Source organism: Photinus pyralis, unplaced genomic scaffold (genome assembly GCF_008802855.1).
Source record: "Photinus pyralis isolate 1611_PpyrPB1 unplaced genomic scaffold, Ppyr1.3 Ppyr1.4_LG1, whole genome shotgun sequence".
Lineage (NCBI taxonomy): Eukaryota > Metazoa > Arthropoda > Insecta > Coleoptera > Lampyridae > Photinus > Photinus pyralis.
Window position 1 is genome coordinate 24,791,665 of NW_022170249.1, and position 7,617 is coordinate 24,799,281.

Genomic DNA, 7,617 nt, shown 5'->3' on the forward strand with positions numbered 1-7,617 from the left:
CACTGTAATATATTTACTTAAGAGGACGTACTTCCGGAATAGCCATAACATAAAACCTTCCATTTCGTAAATTGACATTTGAAATAATCTTGCACTTTGTTTTGACAGCTTGCGCTATTGTTTACTGGACAGCTTTAGTTTGTCTTTCTTTGGTATGTATGTATGTATATTTTTAATTCACTTTTTGGAATTATTGCTGTTCTAAAAGGGTAAGTAAGAAGATTTCTGATGAATTGCATAAACTCTCCGAACATATTGGAGCATGCATTTCTAAATCAATATTTATCAAAATTTTGATTGCAAATTATTGACGATTAATGCGATATGAGTGAAAGCGGAAATGAACAAAATCCTTTCCTATTCTTAAACTATATTTTATCTGAGCCAGTTGAAAGTAAAAGTACAAAAAGGTAAGTTCCAAAAGTACTTCAACATAACAAGACGAAGAAATTTCAAGAAGACTTTACACCACGAACCTGATAAAATCTTCGTCCGTTTGTAAGATACCAGAATTACCGAACCCCCTTTAATTTGTTAGCGCCCGGTCCATACGCTTTGGACGCTTCACTGACGATATTGCGGATTTTTTTCAAATAGTTTAAAGCATGTACGATTTGTGCTAATGATAAATTGCGCAATATTTGTTTTACCACCGATTCATTTTTTAGACTTTTTCTGGTTCCTCTTTTCTTCTTCATTTTACTTCGTATGGACGGTTTAAACTATGACATATTTAAAACAGTTTTTAAAAGGCACTTGAATATGATAGTAACGGATCTTCCGTTACATACTTTAATTAATTATATCATTTTTTGATTTGTATGTTTAATTAATTAAGATCCACTTACTATTATTGCCGTCTAAACAATTCCGGAAAATCTCCCAACAATTTAAAGGTAATGATTGAAACGTCTGTAAAATCTAATGCGTGATTAACGATTTCACAATAAATTGCACCAGCCACATAATTTGTAACAAGCCAATAACACATCTAACAAATTTCGTTAATAAATAAATGACAAAGCCAAAGCCAATTTCGAAAACTAGTTAACATTATTGTTCTATTTATTTTGTATCGTTTAACATGGTAGATACCGTGTTTCTTGCCCATTAAAGTCCTGTAGGGATGTGCGACTACTTACGGTTTCCTTTAAAGGCTTCCAGCTGTGAAAAGGTGTAGTCTCCGATATTTTGTTGTATGGGAAGGTTTGAAATGAATCTGTCATCATTTTCGATCAGAATTTAATTGGCAATGGTTTCCAGATGTCTTGAGCGCCCTTGAGTTACAGATAAACTCTGCAATTGCAACGTAAGGAAGCATGTCGCGAGTGTCTTAAAAATCAACTGAAAAGTCTCCGCGGAGAATAAGTTATCTACACTGTAAAATTATTTCAAGCTATTTGGACGAACCCAACCGGCGGTCAACTAAGCATCTTTTACGTGAGACTCTAATTTTATACGCCAACTTATGTAACTTGTTCTGAGCATGATGCTCACATCTTTTTGCTTACCATATGACAAGGTAGTCAAGATCGAAAAGAATTTGCTTCGGAGAAGAGCAATCTCTCCAAATTCCCTGGAAACCTTCTCGAGAAAACCGGCGTCACCTACAAGTTGCAATACAAGCCCTTCCTAGACTTTCTTGGATGTCTTTTCTGGTATCTCCAGAACTTCGGTTCTGTATCTGCGAGTCCTCTCCTTGGCGGGCATATCCTTGAAGGTAATGTTCCGGTTTGGTCCCCGTACGTGTCACTGGATACTTGAGTGGGATGGTGCCGCACGCAAGCATCTCTTGGTTAGCCGTCGTATACAAGACCATATCCGGATCGTGCGGTGCTTTAAGTGTCAAAAATTCGGTCATAGCTCTTCCGACTGCCGATGTCGTCACAAAATCGCGAACACTAATTATGGACAGTGAGGAAACACTCAGACCTCTCAGGTTTGAATGTCCAAAATTCTCGAGTTGCGACCTTTGAGGCATTGAGGTTCCATTTTGACATTGACATCGACGTCTTATTGATGCAAGATCCCTATAAAATGATTTCGAGCACTGAATAATTCTTGTGTACCTTCTCCGCGGTGTCACGATCCTCCAGAGGTAGACGAAACTGCAGAGAGGCTGGCAGAGTTTGTCCATCATACGAGTCAAGTATCCCTTAAACGGAGGATCCCTACTGCTCGACCCGGTGTAACATCCTGGTGGTGTGAAAGACTGGACAGACTGAAAAAGGTAGTGCGCCTATTTAGTTTTCGATCGTGGTAGCGTTTTGTCGATCGCATGTCGGCTAACCCGTGGGGAGTAGTGTATTGCATATCCTTTCAAAAGCAAGCTCCCTTCGACCCTTGTTCTAATGTCCGCGACGGTGACGGATACACTGTTCCCGAACAGCAAACGATGGATACGGTTTTGAATATCCTCTTTCCTGACGACGATCCGTCAGAAGAGGAACCCCCCAATACCTAAGTGCGTTCCCGACAATTCAACTTGAACTCCAGACAAGACTGGGTGGTCACTAGGCATTAGCGCCAGGAAGCCCCAACGGACTGGACGAAATTCACGAAAACATACTAGGAACGTTGCTGGAGACCCTTCCTGACATTTTCGTCGAACTATTCAAGCCCTGTTAGTATTGGTCCTGTGTTGGAAAACTGGAAAACTTATAACTAATCTACAACCCCGTAGGAAGGATATCACCAACCCCCCTCGCACAAACCGAAAACCTTATTACCCGAAATTGGAAACCTATTCGAGAGAATTCCTCTCCGAAGAAATTCACCCTTAACGACTTTTCCATCCCAACCAATATGGCTTTATTCCCGGACGAAAGTCGACCGACTGTGTGCAAAGAACTAGTAAACAGGTCAGGACGAATGCTCATAGGTATTTGTTAGTGATTTTCGTCGACATTTCCGGAGCATTCAACAACGCACGGTGGTCGTCTGTAATGAATGCTCTCGCCGTCAAGAGAATCCTCTTGGCGTTACTCACGTCATTCGCTATTCTACGGATCGCTCGATCCGTCTTTCTTCCAGAGCCTCGAAGATGTCCATTTCTAAGTGTGAGTAAAGGTTGCCTCCAAGGTTCGGTCTTGGGGGCCTACGCTTTGGAACCTTGTTATAGACTTTCAGGCAAGGCCTACCGCACCCCAACGTAGACATTTTCGCCTATGCGGATTGCTATCACCGTGTCCGCTAACAACAGGCGCGACCTGGAGGCAAGAACCACCCTATGTCTCTAACGACTGATGGACCGGGCGGGCAGTGCTCCAAACTGTAAAGAAATCCGGTTAATCTGCAGAGTTTACGAATTTCAAAGACCTGATACTGTTATTAGACCACAAGCTCTTCTCCGTCGAGCATCGCTCTCATCCAGTCAAAAGAGGTAAAATCCTGCTTCATCCACTTTGCAGATTCACGCGCCTAAAATGGAATCTCCCAAAGATGTCACTAGAGTTCATTTTCTTATTTTCCGACAAGCGGGAGTACAGTGAGCCTGGGGAACTCCCTACGTCAATTCAATCTGTAGTTAAGTTTACGATTTGTTTCTACAATTTATATTGTTAATATTGAAAAGATTTTTCCTACATCATAACGTATAATTTAGAGGCACCCATTACCTACCCCCGTGCGCAATGAAAAAATTAGATACGTACGTTTGGAAGTGATAATTATCCACAAACGTCAAAACTGTGAACAGACGCCCTTTTGGGTTTCGCCTTATTTTTATTTCGAAATTCACGGGGGCCGTAGAATAAGTATGGTTCGTAATTTGCGTATTACAGGTTGGTAGAATTGGCGCAATCATCGCGCGCAATTTTTCTTCTCGCCTGTAATACGCGCTATTACAACCTTATAATTATAATAATAATAGTACTTCTTTTTGTTTGTTTTTAGTTTTTATTTTATTACATAATAATAATATTTTTTGTTTGTTTTTAGTTTTTATTTTATTTTATTCTATTTTATTTGTATTTTTTTTAAATTATAGAATTTAGAACTCGACTAGACGAACGACGTACAGACAAACACTAATCGCTTGATTTTAAACCGTGCGATTAGTTAACCAGGCTAGACCAGAGTTCTGACAAGAAACACTTGACCATAATAATAATAAATGACTTTTTCAGACAATTTCTACAGAGCCTGTCTAAATGGCGTAGTTCAGGCAGGGATATTATCCGTGTCTGCCGTTCTACTCAACCCTTAATTTATTTAATGTTAGTATATTTAATTAGACATACAAAAACTGAAATAAAAAAAATGGAGTAGTACATTTAAAACTCAAACAAGACAATAATGCATAAAGGTGCTATAATTAGTTGCACGCAATAGTTGCATTGCGAACAGCCTTCAGCAGCGTCACATTTCAAAATTGTGCCTAAACCTTTCGTTGCGTATCTACCTCTATTCGACGAACATGCCATGCAATTAAACCAATCCTGCAAATAAAACAGATGTAGAAACGCGTTCTAACCTTGTATTCACAATAAATTCGAAACTGTATTATGTTTCGTGCTGAAATTCGTTTTCAAAATCACGCAATCGGGATTTCTACAAAACACTCCGTCAAACGTCGCGAACATTAAATGTCTGCAACATCAAAAACTTGACGCATACATACTTCAAAGATACACAAAAGCATTATGTCGTATTCGAAATTGAAAACGAAAGCTGGAAAGACATGCACCATGCTGTAAAAGAAAAGGAAGAGCTTTAGAACACTCACCAAAGCTTGCGCTGCGGCTTGGTGCTGGAAACAACGAAGCAAACATTTAATCACACATAGCTTGAGGTTTGAAGTGTTCAAAAAGTACGCGTCCAAGTTGGAAAGCTTTTACGTCGCGTACATTGTGAACACCGGATATAAGACGAACAGTTAAAAAAATTGCTCGTTATTGCATAGTTTCCGTCAGTAGGGGCTTTAAGGACATGCTGTAACCAAACTACGCTTAAAATACGAGACGCCGTTTAAAGTACATATTTACATATAAAGTTGTGAGAAGCACAGCCAGGAATTTAATACATACAGGTGAGGTATTTTGGATACATTAACTCTTAGAGAACGTGATGTTAAGGTTTCAAAGTCGGTGAGTAACTACAAGCACAAAAAGATATCGCGATTGGTGTTGGTTCCATTAAATTACTTACAATGACCCCGACGCATTGTGCAGCAAAGATCTATCTGTAAATGAAGTAATGATAGTAAATGACAACACGATAGACAATAGTATTATAAAACGAATCTGCGGATTTCTCCTCTTCAATTATATAAAGCCGGAAGTGCTCGCATTGTTCTACTCAGCATTCACTTGTGCACTTTGAGGGAAATGTTCTGACGATAATTTTATATATATCTCAATTGAGCACTTAGGCCAATTAATTTTCGCACAGAGAAAAGGTACTGCTGTGTATTTTATTACCTACGTATATCATACTCTCTTTTATTCGGCCAATGCCAATTATAGTACATTAAAATGAAATGTAAATACTCCTAAAAAGATGTTCTAAAATCTCTAAAAAATGGTACCTGAGATCGCATAAATGGAACGTATAAATTAAGGACACAAATTTTTAATGTTCCATTAAAGATCTTTTAGTGTTTGAGTAGCTAAGCTACATTTTTTTGTATTTGATATCACCATTGAATATTATTCAATGATATCACTAAATATAAAAGACTCATGCGTTCTAGAACGAATGCAAGTCAGAAGATGACCGGATAATTTGGAAAGTACGATCTCGATTTTTTAACTGAATGTAATGATGTAATCTGTGGTGGTTACATTAATATTAATCTACTTGATGCACAAAATAGTAAAACTATATACTTCAGTGACAGTATTGAGTCCCTAAACTTAAAGCAAATTATAAACACTCCAACTAGATTAGGCAAAAACAGCGCTACCTTGCTGGATATCATTTTAGTTTGTCGCGATTATGCTGATAACTCATATTTATGTGGTACCAGAGACGTCTTTAATATATCTGACCACCTTTTAGTGTTCTGCAAATTTAGATTCAAGCAATTCCAACAGACGCATGCAAAAGTAAAGTTCAGAAACTTGAAACGGATAGATGCAAATCTCTTGGAACATTTTTTAACAATCACGCCCTTTTGCGATTTACTCTACATTCGTACCATTAACGATAAGGTAAATCTTCTAAAGCAATTGTTAATAAACATTTTTGATACCTTGTCTCCCCTTAAAGAAGTTATAATAAAAAAACAGAGACCTCCATGGATCACTGACTCCGTGAAATTGTTAATGGAATTACGTGACAAAACGTTCCAAAAGTTCAAAAGGACAAAATCAACTAGTCACTGGAATTATTATAAAACTCTACGAAATTACACCACGCAAGTAATAACTCATGAAAAAAATAAGTATCTTCAACTGAATATAAAAAATAATCTTGGCAATAGTAAAGTATTGTGGAATACACTTACAGCTTTAGGTGTACATAAAAAATCAAACTCAAACACTCTACCAGATGATCTCAATAAACCAGAGGAAATTAATAAGTGTCTCCTGCAATTCTCTACTTTCTCTTCACCTGATGCTAGTTTGTTAGATTTTTATAAATAAAACACCAAAATTCATTTTGAAACACTTTTTACTTTTTCAACCGTCAGTGAGGAAGTGATATACAAATGCTTATTGGAAATTAAGTCGAATGCAATTGGTGATGATGGAATTAGTATAGACATGATTCTATTATGTTGCCCATGTGTGCTACCATATATAGTACACCTAATGAATTCTTGTCTTCTTGAAGGGGTTTTCCCCGATGCGTGGAAGGTATCGAAAATTATTCCTTTTCCGAAAAAATCTAACATTACCACGTATAATGATATTAGACCATTTTGCCTGTACTATCTAAGGTACTGGAAAAAAATAATGTGTCACCAAATTAAACGGCACTTGAATGAGTACAACGTATTGCCTGATAATCAATCTGAATTTCGCCGTGGTTACAGTTGTGCTACAGCCATGCTTAACATAGTAGATGACATATTACGGGATACCGACGAAGAGAAAACAACCGTCCTAATCTTATTAGACTACTCTAAAGCGTTTGATACTGTAAATCACAGGTTATTGCTTGCTATTTTGCATTTTATCGGGTTTTCAAGATCAGCCGTGGATTTTATGGAAAGTTATCTATTAGATCGTTCTCAGTATGTAGAGACAAATATGGGCACATCTCCGTTGACAAAAGTCAATAGTGGAGTCCCGCAAAGCTCCGTTCTAGGTCCTTTGCTGTTTTGCGTATATACTTCTCATATTAATACTTGCTTAAAACATGGCAAGGGGTATTTATACGCCGATGATACTCAAATCAGGTACACGTTCTCTCCAGCTGATATAGGTATTATGAATGACCTAAATAACAAGGAACTAGAAATCTTAGAAGATATATCTCGTAAACATCAACTTAACCTTAATGCGTCGAAATCTACTTTTCTGGTTTTTGGAAAGTTGAAGGAGCAGGCAATGGACACATTAAAACTAAGTATAGGCAATAATACAATAACGTGTTCCGACGTAGCGCGGAGCCTAGGGTTAGAGCTAGACAACAACTTACGCTTTAAAGAGCATGTTACTAAATGTGCCC